The 18,005-nt window shown below is 44.7% G+C and overlaps 1 protein-coding gene and 1 long non-coding RNA gene across 2 annotated transcripts in view; one reads left to right on the top strand and one right to left on the bottom strand.

Annotated features, from left to right (window-relative positions):
* SLC35D3 (solute carrier family 35 member D3) overlaps positions 1 to 18,005 on the top strand; it is a 231,550-nt gene that overhangs the window by 25,411 nt on the left and 188,134 nt on the right. The window lies entirely within an intron of this gene.
* On the bottom strand, positions 16,694 to 17,341 carry LOC307213344. The gene is made up of 2 exons (XR_013837482.1): positions 17,229 to 17,341; positions 16,694 to 16,850 (listed from the first exon to the last, which is right to left on the bottom strand). It is a non-coding gene; the product is annotated as an uncharacterized lncRNA (long non-coding RNA).

Below are 18,005 nucleotides of genomic sequence, written 5' to 3'. Positions count from 1 at the left end.
TAAAAAAATTAAAACAACTTAAAATAAATAAATAAATAAGGTGTGTGTCCTAAAAATATGCATCTCAAATGTCAAAAGCCAGGGTAAAAAGGTGTATCTTCAGCATTCGGGTGATTCCTGCACACATCATCACTAGGCCTTCTTGACCTAGCTGTGTCATTTAGAGTTTCTTCCTTTCTCCCTGGGCTGCTTTCTGTTGGGCTCCAGCATTTCTCCCCACCCAACACATTAAAAACAAAACAGTCTGGTAATCTTCCACCAGCAAGGCTCCTTCCTCTCCTCATCCCATCATAGCCTACCTGTCCATGACATTGATACAGGCATTGCAGGGGGCTAGTGAGTCTCCAGTACAGCACTAGCTGGCTACAGCAAAGGCTCCATTAATATATATTTGTTTGCACTTTAAATGGAAATGAAATTTGGAAAACATGGTGCAAGAAAGAGTTCCCAGGTGCAATTTATTTCTCATTCCACCTCCTTTAATGAAGTCCCTTTATTTCAGAGCACCTGCAATCCAAAGAACCCCACAGATTGGACTATGTGTACCTTAAGTGTTATCTTGTTAGTGAAAAATTGAACTGGCATTGATCCTCCTCCCCCCCCCACCCAAGTTAGTGCCATGATTAAAATATTTCCTTTAGCGGCTGGCAGAAGAAGAGAAGGAAAGTGGGAAGCTATTTTTGTAATCAAAATCTGGAAAACAAAAATACACTTGACGATAGCCTCTCAGCTCGCATATTAAACACATGTGCCCTGTCTAATTTACAACCCAATCCAATGCATATTAACTCAGAAGTAAGTGCCAGTGTATTCAGTGGTAGAAGTGTATACAATTACAGCCTTATTTAGTTTATTGAAGGCATTTGCATAGCACCTATTTTATAAATTGTATTTTAATACTTTTAAAACTTTGTTGGAAGCTGCCCAGAGTGGCTGGGGAAGCCCAGCCAGATGGGCGGGGTATAAATAATAAATTATTATTATTATTATTATTATTATTATTATTATTATTATTATTATTATTTAACCATAACATAAACCATTGTTATTTCAGCTATCACCACAATTTAGACAATGAAAGGGATTTTAAAAAAATAGAATAATAGTCTTGTGGACAGAAATGGGCTTAGGCCAGTGGCTCTCAAACAGCCAGGCAGGACCCCATAGGGTCGGACTGCGGAACTTGTAGCCTTCTAGGTGCTGTTGAACTCAGTTTCCCATCAGCTTCAGCCAGTGTGACCAGAGGCCAAGAATAACAATGGTTAGAGTCCAACAACATCTGGAGGGGCATAGATTCCTCATGCTTGTGTAGGGGGAAATGCCAGAGAGAAACAGAATCCAGGGGACATTTCCCTGCCATTGAAGATGCCTAGCATGGTAGTCATCAAAACACCCTGTGCTGACTGTGGAAATTGCACAGCGATATGAAAGGCTTATGGGAGCTTTTGGCTGCAGAGTGACTTCTCACCACCTCCTTGAGATTTCCAGTTCAAGTACTTCTGCAGTACTAGAGTTAGATTAGTATCCTACTTGACAGGTCCTTATACATATAACAGTGGGCGGCAAACATGCACTTCTCTGCAAGGATTCTTTGTGCTTGCCAGTCACACTAGGTAGACAAAGCTTAGAAGGGAGAGGGAGCAAGTTCAAAAGTTATGGGAAACATTGGCTTTAGGCAGACCTATGGCTCAGGCCTGAAGCCAGCGTTTGGCCTGGTCAGGCACTGGCCAAAGGCCTCATGACTCATCACCATCTTAAACTCACTTGGTCATCACCCTTTCACCTTCTATCTCTACCTCACTGCTTGCGTGGGCTCTGATAATGGGCCTTGCATTCTGGGTGAAGTAGCCAGGCATTGCCTGCTCCACTGTCATGATTTGCCACAGAGGCAAGAAAGGCATTTAGAACTTAGGTGGTTTTTTTAAGCAACCACCACCACCACCACCTGTAAGCTTAATATGTTTTTCCAGCTGCCATGGTCACCTTGCACAGAATGCCTGGCTCTGAGGAGAATGACAAGCTTGGCCAGGGAAACTGCCATTTGTGCTGAAGTTATTGCATAGGTAAACAATGTGTTTTAGGAAGTAAGCAAAGGGGTGGGGAAGAGGCGGAGCAGTGGTGCTGCAGCCACAAAGAGGCAGGGGGCAGCAGTCACCCCCTGCTAAGGCCCCCCTGAAGAACAGTGTCAGCCCTGATGTGACCGAGTAGAAATGTGGAGAAAATGGACTAGCAGAGGCATGCTTTGAATTATTAGGCTTTGCACTTAATTCTGTGGCTTTATGTTTCTGTTTATTCCTCCTAAAAAAACAACACCAGGGAGTTTTTTGCTCACAAGTGTGCTACAACTCACAATTTGACTGTGTTCTAAGAAAACAATTTTGGTTAGAAGCCTAATAAACACAGCCTTTTCTACATCACAGTGTAATATCCAAATATATAATAATTCGTTCTGACTCTTGTACAGCGCAGTCCTATGGGCTACATATCCTGCATCACCAACCGCATCACTGAGAAGCAAATATTTTATTGTAAAAGTAATAATAAGTAAAATACCAACGAACAATGAATAAACATTTTTTTAAAAAAAATGCTCTGGGACTGCAGAGCTGAAGGGGTGCTCACTTTGGCTCCAGCCAGGGCACCATGGACCACTGGAATGCAGCAGTTGCTGCCTCCTAGGAAGAACATCAAGGCAAAGGAAAGACTGGCCTGGCTCCATCCCAATGAACTTGGTTCTGCCAGAAAGCAGGCTCGCCCAGCTGCCCAGCTGAAGAGAAGCAGGCTCTGGCCTGAGCCACCAGACCTAGGAAAAGGAGCTGGTTGGGGTGGTTGCAGTGTCTCTGTCCATGGTGGCTAAGTTATGCCTCCGAATACCAGTTGCTGGGAGTCACAAGTACAGAGAGTGCTGATGCTCTCAGGTTCTCCTTTGGGGCTTCCCATAGGCAGCTGGCTTGACACTGTGAAAATAGGCTGTAGCCTAGGTGTGCTTCTGGTCTGACCCAACAGGTCTTCTCCCCAGCAGATCAGCTTGCCAGCAACTGGATATGAATGTCATGCCTGCCCACAACTCAACATGCTGTTCTGGCATTGTCAAGCTCTTCCTCCACCACTACCTTCCCCTTCCCCTTATGTGTCTTGTCTGTTTAACTTGAAAATTTGAGAACCAGTCATTTTTTTTAAACAACAACACCATTGATGTGAGTCCTTTGGGAGACAATATTTTTCTGAAAAGCAGGATAAAAATTAAAATAAAGTAGGCATCTAGAATTGGCCAATGCAATGGCTTCCACCCAGTCTTTTTTTGGTGTCCTTTGCAACACTAAGGTAAAAAGAGCTTGAATGTTAGGGTGACCACAGGAAGTCTGCAGGGGCCCACTTTGAACAACCACAAGAGAAAGGGGAACTGAGAAGTACAATGTGTTAGTTTCCTTTTGTTAAAGTGAAATAAAGCGGGAGTCCCTGTCAGCAGTTACTGGAAGCCCTGGTCTAGTTGTGGAAGAATATGTCCTAAAAAAGGGGGCAGCTCTGTGGTGGATGAGTAATCTCAGGAAGCCAGAAGGACCAAAAGAGAAAGCTGAAACCAAGGCCCACATTATCCAGCTTTCAAATCAGAGGGGCTGGAGCACATGTATTTCAGACCTGTTCTTCCATGCAAGGGGCAGGTAGAAATCAGCCACACATAAGGGCAAAGAGACTGAGGCGGTGATGGGGAAAGCTGCACATGCAGCTTGCAAAAGTGCAGGAGTCTTACAAGGATGCAGGGAAGCTTGGCCAACCCCACTCCTCTTTGTGGCTTTCAGAATTCACCTCACAACGTATGCATGGTTTGAACTGACTTTTTAAATGAGGAATAGTAGGTAAGGAGCCTGGCTACCTGTTTCTTACTCACCTCAGCTTTCTTCAGGATGGGGCAGGCATTGGGAGGGGGGGACACAGAATACTGAGGCAGTATATTACTAGAGGTGTGTGGGTGTGAGTGGGTGTCTTCCCAGCCTATTGTCATGGCAGTCTGCAACCTGGGATTACACCTGAAGTCTCTCATCTGCTAACCCTGAACTGTTCCACTGAGCTACAGCCCCATGAGGTATCAGTCTATATGTGTGTTTGGGAAATCCTACACATAGGGTGGAGAAGGACAGAAGATGGTTGTTTTCAGGGAGGGTGTTAATGTCGCGCAGAGGTAAATTAATCAACGCAGAGTCTTGTTCATAAACAGAATAAAACTTTTACTTGAGAAAATAATGTTCATAAACAGCATAGTTAAAGAGCATACACAGAGTGCTCATAGGAGCTATCTGACTCTTCACAGGGGCATAGTCTTAGTTACTGATTTACTAGAGTCCTGGAACCACTCTGCAACAACACACCACACACACACACACACACACACACACACACACACACACATACACACACGCTAAGACACAGACCGAGATACATTGACTCTGAGGCCCACAGAGAGGCTGCCTACTTTTATAGGGCGAATGAGTCACGAGTCACAGCTGACTTAGCAGTTTGCTGTTAACAGTTAGTAGTTAGCCGTTAGCGGGCTTGAATGATTGTGTAGGCCTCGTCGGCCTTACTGCTTCTGCTCTCAAGAACCTTCGTCTCATGACAGTTAAATGTTGGGAGACTAGAAAGGATGCATCAAGAGGTTCCATGCTGTCTGCCCCTCCCAATGGGCTATGATATGAGCTATGTTGAATGTGGCTCTGTAGGTTTCTCCTGCCAGCATACTTGTGTCACAAATGGCTTGTGTGAGTTAATCCTAGAAGTCTTGCAACTGGTTCCCTCAAAGCACCAAACAATGTTGCAACTGAATAATAGCAAGGGAGTTGCCAGGGTGTTTGTAAGAGTAGCCTTCATTCTTGTGCCTACTCTGCAAACACTCTCATATATCTCCAGGTGTTATTTTGTTTCTGACATTACTGGGGAATTGGGGGTGGGGTGGGGGTATGGCAGCATAGCTGCAGCGTAGCAGTGGCTATCAATGATGGGATGTGGGATTGCATTGGCTGTTGTTTTCATTTTATATAAGGTTGGGGAAGTGGATCTGGCCAGCGGTTTGGATTCAGACAGGTGTGTGGGGCTGGACACCTGGCAGTCACCTGGCACCACAGTGACACCAGGGGAAGCATTTTCTTCTGCACATGCAGTTTGAAATCAAACCTCACAGGAAAGGAACAAAGCTTTGCAAGTGCCATCGTGGCATCTGCGGAGCCCTATTACTCAGCTAGTGCCAAAGATCAACTAATTGTCAATGTTTACAAAGGAGCGTGGTTCGCAGGTGCCACCAATTGGCCGACTGGCGGTGTCTGCAAAACTCTCTTTAGACTGGGAACAATGCCTTTATGTGTCCCACACCTGAAGTTATATGTAACAAGTGTAGGGCACATGGGTGCAGTTTGGGGAAAGTACCCTTGTGGGTCACATTAGGACTGCTGCTGGAGTTTCTCATGGCTAGACGGGACTCATTTGCTTTCACATATGCAAAATTATCTTTGATTCCAGCAGCCAGCTTAACTGAAAAGGCTTCCATACTAACAGCTTGTTCTCCTTAAGAGAAGTGTCCTCTCTCCTTATCTTACTTCATTCCCTTTCCAAAGTGGTAATGCTGTGTTACACTCTTATCAACTGAGTTTCTGTGGAGCTGTTAGAGTTTGCAAAAACATTGTTTACTACTGCAGCTGGCAGTACTGCAGCCAACCTCTGTGGCTTGGCTCCAGCAATTTATTAACACAGTTCCCATGGTTGCATCTTGGAAGAAACCAACCTGAGTGTTGGCAAAAGAAACACCACCTCTTAATTTGATTGCTGACACACACAACTATAAAAAGTTACTCTGTTGTCTCTGTGGGTTACATGTTGGCTTGTGACCAGCTTTTGCTATAGCGTTCTCACAGAAAATAGATTGTGAAAACAGAACACAAAATGCACTGGGAAATTAGCAGGTCTGAATGATTATGTAGTGGGAAGCATTTGGACTACAAAACCCATGATGCAGTGAGATTTGGAACAGAACACGCACAATCCTTCTACTTTTGTAATTAGGGTGGATTATATTTATTTATTTCCTTATTTCCTATATTTTGTGTCGCTTTTCAGACAATTACTGTCCACCAAAGCAACTCACTCCAATTTAAGAGAGCGAGCTTGAAAAAGACAGCCAGAGCCAGACACTATCCTTATAGGCTTTCAAAGACACATAAAGGAAGGAAGGTGGAGGGAGAGACAGGTGAGCTGTGTGCCTTTGTATCCAGTTGTGGCCAGGCAAATCTTCCTTGAATAGCTGCTGTTGGTTCTTGCTTCTTTGACTGATGGATGTGGCCAAGAAGCCTTTTTTGCCTTTGCTTCTGCAGTTCCAGGGCAACTGGCAGCCAGAGCTGATTATTTCCTCCAGCAGGGAGTGGGGAAGCAAAGTCCCTGCAGCTGACTGGAGCCTGGCTCAGGAAGTTGGGTTGATGGATGGGGCCTGACTGACTTCCTTCCTGCTATGATATTTTACCTGGGAGGAAGCAGCTTCCCAGTGGCCCTGGGTCCCTTGTTTGACGACAGAGGTCAGACTGTGCTGCCTTCAACCCTGTAGACCCCGGAAACATAATGTTGTGTGCCACCCCTCCGAGTGGTGCGAGATTCCAAGGGTTCTACCCAGGATTTGGTGTCTTCGGAATGAGGGACAGCAGAGACTGTGGTGCCTTTATAATATATGGTTTATTTGTACGTATATAGGACATGAGCTTACAATGGAGGGCCCCACAGCATTAACACCCCAAGAAGGACTTGCTTCTTCCATAGCCAAAGCCTTGGATTCTAACAGAAATCAGGCATAGCTCTGTCTCCTAGCTGCCCAGCCTGCAACCTTGCACTTTCCATTGCTATTTAATCCTGTAGTTCTTAGTTTTGCTGCTTGTTTTTTAGTAAACTCACCCCCATTTGCTACGATATTGTTGTTTTCTTTATTGCATGTAAGCCATCTTTGGCTCTTTTCTGAGGAATGGCAGGCTAAAAAAAAAGTTTTAGAATCAATAAAGCTAGAAAACCTTCTGTAGGAAGAAAGCACACTGTTCAAATTGAGTGTCAGCCATTCTCTAAAAGACAAAACCTTTCCAGTGTGCCTGTCTAAGATTTTAATTCTGCCTTTGGAATGGTTTGATAGTTAAAAAAACAACCAACCAACCAACCAACAGCAACAATCCTATGATGCCCTCTTCTTGAAAATGCAGGGTTTCCTGTCCAGAAATGAGGATTGGAGCTGGTGAAGCGGCAGAAGTTAAAATAAAAGGCGGGGAGCTATGTTGTTAGTGGCTCAAATGAGCATTGGCTGTGGAGCCTGATTTGTGCTCAGCCCTTACAGATAAGTAAGTTCTGCAATTCCCAGTACATGGCCACTACAAAAGCAAGTGCATGTTGATGGGGGGAAAGCCCTTTTGTTCAAATCCACCCTCTGTAAAAGCTATAACGCTGATAATTTCTGGAGCAGCAGCAAGCATCACACTCCTTTTAGTTCATTTCAACACAATTGTAAGAGCAAAGTACCAGCAGCCAATGCATACATCACCTCATAATTTCACTAGTTACCGTATTTTTCGCTCTATAACACGCACCTGACCATAACACGCACATCGTTTTTAGAGGAGGAAAACAAGGGAAAAAACATTCTGAATGAAACAGTGGATGTATCATTTTTGTGCTTCATGCTGTGGCCACAGACATGTGATCTGATGGTGAATTTGGGGTGACCCAATGCAAAAATCCTGAGAATCCCTGTGGATCCATGCTTTGTAACCACGTTTTTGCACCATTGCAGCCCCAGGCAACAGTGGGTGCGTGATTTTTGGGGGGCAGGCTGTAGCCATGGACATGCTATGTGATCTGATGGTGAATTTGGGCTGACCCAATGCAAAGATCCTGAGGATCCATGTGGATCCATGTTTTGTAACCACGTTTTTGCACCATTGCAGCCCCAGGCAACAGTGGGTGCGTGATTTTGGGGGGGCAGGCTGTAGCCATGGACATGCTATGTGCTCTGATGGTGAATTTGGGCTGACCCAATGCAAAGATCCTGAGGATCCATGTGGATCCATGTTTTGTAACCACGTTTTTGCACCATTGCAGCCCCAGGCAACAGTGGGTGCGTGATTTTGGGGGGGCAGGTTGTAACCATGGACATGCTATGTGATCTGATGGTGAATTTGGGCTGACCCAATGAAAAGATCCTTAGGATCCATGTGGATCCATGCTTTTTAACCACATTTTTGCACCATTGCAGCCCCAGGCAACAGTGGGTGCGTGATTTTGGGGGGGGCAGGCTGTAGCCATGGACGTGCTATGTGATCTGATGGTGAATTTGGGCTGACCCAATGCAAAGATCCTGAGGATCCATGTGGATCCATGCTTTTTAACCACATTTTAAGTGGGGAGGGAAGGAAAAACACAGAAGGGACAAGGAGCAGGAGAGGGGTGTGCAGAGAAGCAGCTGGCTAAGAATGCAGGAGAGGGGTAGGGAGGAAAGGAAGGCAAAAGTTTTCCCTCACCTACCCACCCAAGCCAGCCAGCTCTCTCTCTCTCTCCCTTCTGCATGTTTTCAGCTTTCCCCTCTGCTTGCCTGGAGGGGAGGGGCTTTCCCTGCTCTTTGTTCCGTTTGAGCAAACACAGCAAGGAAACAGAGATGGGTGGGCAGTAAGACCCTGAGGCAGAATGCCGGAAAGCAGCCGCTTCCTCTTTCAGGTTTCCCTTCTAGGAGACGCGCGATTTGATTTTTGCCTGCTTTTTTTTGCCTCCCCTTGCACTATTTGGCTCCAGGGACCACACATTCGCTCAATAACACGCACAGACATTTCCCCTTCCTTTTTAGGAGAAAAAATCTGCGTGTTATAGAAGGAAAAATACGGTAATTTCTTAGGGTATGATAAGCTCTCACTTTCAGCTGTACTTAATGGAAAACACTAGCAGTGCACTCCTATAGTGTACATAGCTATTCAGAAGTAGATATCACAACATTTAATAGGGCTTGTTCCTAGGCAAATGGTATGTGATTGCAACACAAGTGACATCTGTGTCTTCCTTTTGGCCATCAAATGGGACCATATTGGCTATGAGTCCTGAAAGACCTGCTCCCTGCCTTGTGGGCCTTTCCCCACCTGGCCTGGGAGGGGTGGGCCCTGACTGACTTACTCCAGCTACAAAAACCAAGGCTGCTGAACAGACTCTTGGGCTGGGGTATTGTTTAGAGGTTTTTGTTGAGGTGTTGTCGCTGTTATTTTTTGTATCTTTATCTTTATCTCTTACAATGATTTATGTGGAAATTGTTCAGTTACGTCTGTGTGCCTTTTGATGTGTTTTATTTATTGTCTATGGCTACATTTGTTACTTCACGTTCTAAGCCACCTTGAGTGTGGTTTTAACTATGGAATGGTGGCTTACAAATCAAATGATGTGATGAAATGTGCTTTTCTGGAATGAAAAGGACATTTCTGATGGTTAGCCTGTGGAAGTTGCTCCATTAAGGCAAATGGGGCACAGCTTCACCAGCTTCACCAAGCTACTTACCTACAGCAACTGCAGTGGGTGGAGTCAGCATCCTTCTCCTTAGTCTCAACTTTTCCTGTAAGAACTTAGCTTTAAGGAGGATGGGGACAAAACTAGAATTTGTTGGTTCTACCTGTCTTTGACCCTGGCTCCACCTACCCTTAACCTCCCTGCATTCTGCCCACCCAGTCCCAATCAGTCCAAGAGACAACACAGCTGGGAGCTAGTGTTGATTTTTCCCTTCACTTGGTTCACACCCCTGGGATTTTTGATGGTTTCTTGGTATAGCTCGCATGTAGCTCCAACATCAGCTTTCAGTGCATTGACATCAACCTGGATCCCATGCTAGTCTGCTTGAAACCCAAGGGAATCTCTGCCAGAGAGTACTGAGCGAGATGGACCAATGGTGTAGCTCAGTATGAAGCAGTTTCCTATGCCCAATTGGATAGGGGTTGAAGCAACATTGTGTTCTGGGACTGGTGCCAGTCCCTGGAGGGAGCTTGAAGATGTGCTCAAACGCAAGAGACTCCTGTGGACTCCTGTGAGGGTTGTGAGCTTTCTCCCAGCTCTACGCTGCTTCTCACGTACACTGTTGGAGGGCAGGCAGAGAAGTACCAAGTAATCAAATCAAGCCAAACACAACAGAGCCATCTGCTGCATTATCGCAGTGATCAGAAGTTAGAGAAGAAGCTAAATTTACAAAAGCAACATTAACGAGGCTGCTTCTTTGATTCCCTGAATAAATCTCTCCAGAACGCTGGTCTCAGTGCAACAATGATGTGGAGATACATGCTAACCACATTAAGAAACCACATTTGCTTTGCCATATCAAAAATCCCAGTAGTGGGAATCCAAGTGAAAATAAAATGAAAAACTGCTCCTCATTACCATGCCATCTTATCAATTGATTTTGATTGTGAAGCCTTGCTGTGCTTACAAGGATATTTGGCTTCCAATCCAAAATGTCATTGTAATGCTGGGAAAGAGCACTTGAGGGCCAGAATGAGGAGTCCACGTCACTCTGAAGAGGCCAGTCATTGCATTAACTGACCAAACCCTCAAGCTATAAGTCAGGGCGATTTCTCATTCTTATCCATGGGACTTAAACAAAAGTCATCCTCATAAGGTGTTAGTTTCTTGCAACAAAAACAACAAAACATCTCAAGGTGTTTCAAGCCTCAAAACAAACAAATACATCATAGCATAAACTTTTGGACTCTAGTCTATAGTAGATTGTTCCATAAGAAACAATCTTTACAGTGCAATAAGACTCTTTATCATCCTTAAAGTACTGCAATCCTTGGCCTCCATCTAATTCATGTTTCTTTCTTGGACAGAGACATGTCTTGAAGAAGATAGTAGCACATGGGTTCCAAGGTAAAATAGCGCATTCCTGTTATGCCATGCACATATAGGAACATAACAGGTTACCTTATACTGAGTCAGACCACAAGGCTATTTTGCTCAGTATGTTTACACTGATTGGCAGTGGCTCTCCAGGATTTCAGAGAGTGCATATTTCTAGCCCTATCTGGAGATATTTGGGATTGAACCCAGCGTCTTCCAGATGAAAAGCAGATGCTCAGCTGCAGAGCTATGGCTCTTGCTTAGTTTAACAGTGGATAGCTGTTAATGACCATCTTTATAGGCTGCTCTATTGGAATATAATGGAATATATTTGTGCTGTGGTCTAAACCACTGAGCCTCTTGGGCTTGCCGACCAGAAGGTCGGCAGTTTGAATCCCCGTGACGGGGTGAGCTTCCGTTGCTCAGTCCCAGCTCCTGTCAACCTAGCAGTTCGAAAGCACCCCAAAAAGTGCAAGTAGATTAATAGGTACCACTCCGGCGGGAAGGTAAATGGTGTTTCCTTGCACTGCTCTTGTTTCACCAGAAGTGGCTTAGTCATGCTGGCCACATGAGCCGGAAAAACTGTCTGCGGACAAATGCTGGCTCCCTTGGCCTGTAAAGCGAGATGAGCGCCGTAACCCCAGAGTTGTCTGTGACTGGACTTAACCGTTAGGGGTCCTTTACCTTTACCTTTCTATTTTGGAATAAAGAAACATCTGTTGCAGATGCCTCTCTCGGCCATCCGTTTCAGTTCCTGTTGACTGGCTGAGAGAAGGTATTGCTACCAGACCCTAATGCATTCCAACTGATCTCACCGAAGGGCTTTCACACAACACTACCACGCAAAACTGTCCTGCAACCAGGACCGACCCACCCATGAGGCAAAGTGAGGCGACCACCTCAGGTGGCACAATCCTCAGGGGCAGCAGATGTGGCCTCCAAGGAATGCACCACCCATTGCTTCTGCTTCTGCCACAGTGGCAAAGTCAGCTGTGGCACGTTCCTTGGAGACCAGATCTGCCTCCTCCTAGGCGACCCCCCCCCATGCCACCTCTACAGTGACCTCTTGGCAAATAGGAGGCACTCCCATCCCTAGGGAGGAAGCCCTCTGAGATCTGCTGGGCTCTGCACCTGCCTGGCATGATTTAGAGTTGGCTGCTTTCCCGCCAGTGACAACATTTGATTCCCACTCCAACTGTTGGGTAAGGTTGATTTGACTCCTCAGCCATTCCCAATGTTGATCACCACACACTGTTCCTGATGCAGATCTTCACTCACGCCTTCTTCCATGATGGTGTGTGTGTGTGTGTTGCCATTTTGTGGATCACCTCAGGTTACAAAATGCCTCAGGCTGCCCCTGCCTGCCCCTAAGCATGCGTTAACAATCAATGCCGGGATTTATTTCCATAATAAATGATCCTGGGCCAAAATCCAAAGTACATATTCTGCCCCGAGCTGAAAATAAATCAAAACTGCTTTCCCAGTTTTTGAAGCAAAGCAGCAAAGATCTGAGCTGCAACAAGAACATTTAACATAGTTTGTGCACATGACATCAGCTTTTTTCCTTGGTACTGGAACTGGCAGCATTTGCCATAGGGTAGCATCATTTGCCACTGCACTTACTTTAATTAAAACAGAACCATGTATGTCCCTAATTATATTGGATGAGTTGCCAATTTTGTCTTTGAAGGCAGCACATTATTAGAAAGGAAAGGACTGAAATGACATATCAGGAACTTTCTCCCCTTCCCCACATAAGCTGCAGATTAGCATTTATTAATGCTTGATTTGAACACTTTCAAAAAGCTTGCAAGGTGTTTGCAAAATGCCAACCTCCCCCTCCAAACCCCCAGCAACTCACTTTGGGGCAGCAGAAGCGTCTGCTGCTTCCCTGGTCATAGCAGAGCCCCGGGGGGGGGGGGATCTTCTCCTTGGCAAAAATGGCATGTATAGCATCCGACTCACTCTGAGGATCCCAGGTCTGGTCATTCCAGTTTCTTCCCTGAAAGGAAAAGATAGCAGTGACGAATATGTCACCATTACATGACCCTTGGCGGCTACTCCCAACTCTACAATTCTATGGTTCTGTAAACTTGCAATACCCATTCACTACACATATTTTTCTGTCTTTTTTTGTTTATCTTCAAGCTCAAGTTAAGCGTATAAAGTATCTTTTTCACCTTAGCTGTTAGGAATCTTTGGAACCCCACAAAGAGACCTCACTCATCATCATCATCATCATCATCATCATCATCATCATCATTCATTCATTTATAACCCACCCATCTGGTTGGGTTTCCCCAGCCACTCTGCGCAGCTTCCAACACAATATTAAAAATACCATAAAACATCAAACATTAAAAAACTTCCCTAAACAGGGCGCCTTCAGATGTCTTCTAAATGTCAGTTGTTTATTTCCTTGACATCTGGTGGGAGGGCGTTCCCTCTGCCTGGTTCCCTGTAACCTCACTTCCTGCAGTGAGGGAACCGCCAGAAGGCCTTTGGAGCTGGACCTCAATGTCTGGGCTGAATGATGGGGGGTGGAGACACTCCTTCAGGTATACACATTCCTCACCAGAACATTTCTGGTGGACTCCCCCCTTCCTGTTCTTCTTTTCCTCTCTGTATTAATTTCTGCTGCTGAAGAAGTACTTTCACCTCCACCAAGCCCCATTCTCACAGAAAAAGGAAACACATTAAACTCTTGCTCAAGCCCATCAGCTAGCCAAACCATCATTCTCTCTTCCCTTTCCCAATCAACCTGATGAGGTACCTTTTTTTTTTTGGAAGACCTATTCCATGTTTTCTCTTTGCTCTTCCATGTGTGGCTGTCTCATTCTCAAACCTCAAAAACTGGGGTCCAAACTGCTCTGCTTGGGGTTGCAAATGATTTGTTACTGTGATCTATTGCTACTCTCTTTCATTTTCTTTTTTAAAATAAGATTTTATTTTAAAATGTTCATAACACAATAAGATAAAAGAAACTAATCTAGATAAAAACAAAAACATAGAAAGAGAAAACAAACGGAAACTAACTAAATAAATAAACTAAAAAAGATAAAAGAGAAGCGGAAAAGTTGAAAGGTCTTCCAATTTTCCATCTGTCCATTACATAAAACAAATTCTTCCAAATATGTGGTCTATTGCAATTACAGTGGTACCTCGAGTTACAAATGCCTCAGGTTACAAACTCTGCTAACCTGGAAGAGTTACCTCGAGTTGAGAACTTTGCCCCAGGATGAGAATGGAAATCGTGTGCCAGTGGCACAGCGGCAGCAAGAGACCCTATTAGAGAAAGCACGCCTCTAGTTAAGAACAATTTCAGGTTAAGAACGAACCTCCTGAACGAATTAAGTTTGTAACTAGAGGTACCACTGTACTCTCCTTTCCATACCCACTACTTCCCCAAGTAGGGAGCGGGTGGCGCTGTAGTCTAAACTACTGAGCCTTTGGGGATGGCTGATCAGAAGGTTGGCAGTTTGAATCCCTGTGACAGGGTAAGCTCCCGTTGTTCTGTCCCAGCTTCTGCCAACCTAGCAATTGAAAAGCACATCAGTGCAAATAGATAGATAGGTACCACTGCAGCGGGAAGGTAAACAGCATTTCTGTGTGCTCTGGCTTCCATCACGGTGTTCCGTTGCGCCAGAAGCGGTTTAGTTCTGGTGGCCACATGACCCAGAAAGCTGTCTGTTGACAAATGCCAGCTCCCTCAGCCAGAAGTGAAATGAACACCACACCCCATAATTGCCTTTGACTGGACTTAACCATCCAGGGTCCTTTACCTTTACCTTACCTACTTCCCCAAGTACCAATTCTTTTCTGTTTGTATTCGTAACTATTTCGGGTGCACTCCTGAAAAGAGGACTCTTTTTCTTCTTTTGATGCCTCATATTTGCACAAAACCAGAAAACTGCAAAGCAAATTTACAACTGCCTGAGTGCAATGTCCAAATTTCTTGGACAGGAAATTTTACAGCTATCTGTGCCCCACGCCCTGCCAGTACATAACTGGCATAATAAAACCAACAAATTAGAAGTCGGGGGGGGGGGGGGAATAAAGGGAATGCCTAGTGGTATGAATGGGAAAATGGAAGTGGCTCTCAAATACAAATTCAAACGTATGGATATGGCCTACTCCATTCTAATCCAAATGGGGGGAAAGCAGATTAACAGCTAAATAATGCTCAAATGTGAACAAGCTCTTTCTCACACCCTCCCCCTCACCACTTTTACTGCACTCTAGTTTTCCTATGCATCCCTATGCATGCTTTAAGAATTAAATCTTAAGGTTTTTAATATTTAGCCTGTTGTTAGTGTCCTGTATGCAGATTCTGTTGAATGTCTTTAGTAAGCTCATTCCACTCTTGATATAATAAATGTGCTTATTATCTCTGGTGTCTGCATTATCCCCAAATAATACAGTGCCAGGATTGCATGTGAGAGTTGCAGGCTTACATGCAAATTGCCTGCTAACATTAGCGAGGGTCACTCAGGAAGTCCTCCAGCCGTATTTTCTCCAGGCAGTACTTCTGCAGTACAGAGGCATCTCACTTTACCAGCAAAGAAACCACAATATGTGCTTGCTGAGGACATGTTATTCCATTTCTGTGGCTACCACTGCTTGTCTCTGTTTGTCTACATTGTTTGTGTGCGTGGCGGTTTCCTGAGTGTCTCAAGGGCCTACTGGAAACTGCCTGTAGATGCCAATGATGAACAAGTGAATATATTCTCCTGTACAAAATACAATGACATCTTATTATACTTCTTGTTGCCAAATAGTTATTATACATCTGTCCTAAATTTGCTGGATGGGCCCTTTCCCCCTTAATAAGCAAAGCACAGAAGTGTTCATATAGACATGTAAAGCAAAACATAGCTAGCAGCTTATATGTCCCAACCAATGACTCACCATTTCATGGCAACCTCTCTTCCTCTTATAAAGCAGCAAATGTGCCATCTCCCCATTATCAAGAATCTGTAACCTGTGTAAGATGCTCTCTTCCACTACGTGAGAACTAGATGCAGTGCAAATGGTGTTGGGTTGGTGCCATCTGGAATGTTTGGTAAAGAATAAAATGCACTTGGATCATGCTTTTACGGTCTGGATAAAACTTTAGCTACAATGTTTTCATAGGTTCTGTGAACAAGGAGACTGGAGACTTGATGTACCATTGTGTTAGAACTTTTGGAATAATGCAGCAAATCTTATGGGAGTAATCCAATGCACAGAACTACAGTCAAGTTGATTCAGTTCAAGTTGTTATCTTTGAACCCTGTCTTCTGTATTTCTTATGAACTAAGCATTAAGTAACTGAGCTGACAGGGTTGGGTTTTTTTTACCCTAATATAGTACTTAACTTGTACTTAACTTGTGTGTGTGTGTGTGTGTGCGCGCGCGCCCTATATGGACCTCCCAAAGCAGCTCACAAACATAATAAAAGAAAAAGGGCAGTTTAAAAAGAAACTACTAACTTACTAAGAATTGTATCATAATAGACAAAGCTCTGGGGAATCTGGCAGCATAAAAATTATGTGAATTTTGAATCATGGGTGTATCAAGAAACACAGCTCAAAATTCTTGGCACATTATCTGCAGCTGATGATGTACAGTATTTGAAAGAGATATCGTTTTCCAACACTCCCATATCAAATACTCCTTCCCTTTCCTGTGTTCCTTTAATAATGTTGGCATTTGCAGATGCTCATATGACTAATCAGAAAATTGTTATAATTAAATGGTATCAAAGCTAGCCATGGATGTAAACAACTTTCAAAACAACGTTTCCTTTTTACCACAAATTTCTTGAATGTCTTGGTGCTTATTATTATCATCATCATCATTTATTAAACTTCTATACAGACCTTCATCCAAAGATGCGGTTGACAATATAAAAACACAAAAAATGCATACCATAATAATAAAAACAATACTCCCAACAGTTTAAAAGACCACAGGTTAATTAGCGGAAGGCTTGCCTAATGGCGGGACGCAGGTGGCGCTGTGGGTTAAAGCCTCAGCGCCTAGGACTTGCCGATCGAAAGGTCGGCGGTTCGAATCCCTGCGGCGGGGTGCACTCCCGCTGCTCGGTCCCAGCGCCTGCCAACCTAGCAGTTCGAAAGCACCTCCAGGTGCAAGTAGATAAATAGGGACCGCTTACCAGCGGGAAGGTAAACGGCGTTTCCGTGTGCGGCTCTGGCTCGCCAGAGCAGCGATGTCACGCTGGCCACGTGACCCGGAAGTGTCTCCGGACAGCGCTGGCCCCTGGCCTCTTAAGTGAGATGGGCGCACAACCCCAGAGTCTGTCAAGACTGGCCCGTACGGGCAGGGGTACCTTTACCTTTACCTTTACCTGCCTAATGGCAAGAGGCTCAGCAGGTGCAAGGCTAGCAGGAGGGAGGGGTAGCTGTAGATGGTGAGAGGACTGAAGTCTATCCTGCCCCTGTCTCTGCTTTATAAGACTGTGAAGATAGATAGATAGATTCTTTATTGTCATTACACAAGTGCAACATTGCACAAGTGCAACGAAATTGGATGCCATCCCTTAAAAACAACAAAAGCAAAACAACAACAACAACCAAACAAACCACATTCCAGCCACACCCACACCCACACCCATCAAACTCCCAGGTCACACTATCGAGTTACAGCATTTAAAAAGGCCACAGCTCTTGGATAAAAACTATTTTTCAGTCTATTTGTCCTTGACTTGATGTTTCTATATCTCCTGCCAGAAGGCAGTAGTGCAAACAGACTGTATCCCGGGTGAGATGCATCCTGCAGGATGTTGTTTGCTTTCCTAAGACAACGGGAACCGTACAGTTCTTCCAAAGATGGGAGAGGATGACCAATAATCCTTTGGGCTGTGGTTATGACCTTCTGGAGCACCTTCCTCTTCCTAGCTGTACAACTGGAGAACCAGGCACAAATACAGTATGTGAGAATGCTCTCTATGGAGCCTCGGTAGAAGGACACCAGCAGTCTCTCACTCAGATTGTTCTTCTTTAAAAGTCTGAGGAAATAAATTCTCTGCTGGGCCTTCTTCACCAGAGCAGTGGTATTTGCGCTCCAAGTCATGCCCTGATCGATAGTCACTCCCAAAAACCTGAATTCCGCCACCCTCTCCACCCGTT

Source organism: Podarcis cretensis, assembly GCF_951804945.1.
Source record: "Podarcis cretensis genome assembly, chromosome: 3".
In the NCBI taxonomy this organism is placed as follows: Eukaryota; Metazoa; Chordata; class Lepidosauria; order Squamata; family Lacertidae; genus Podarcis; species Podarcis cretensis.
This window is presented reverse-complemented; position numbering and strand designations above follow the sequence as displayed.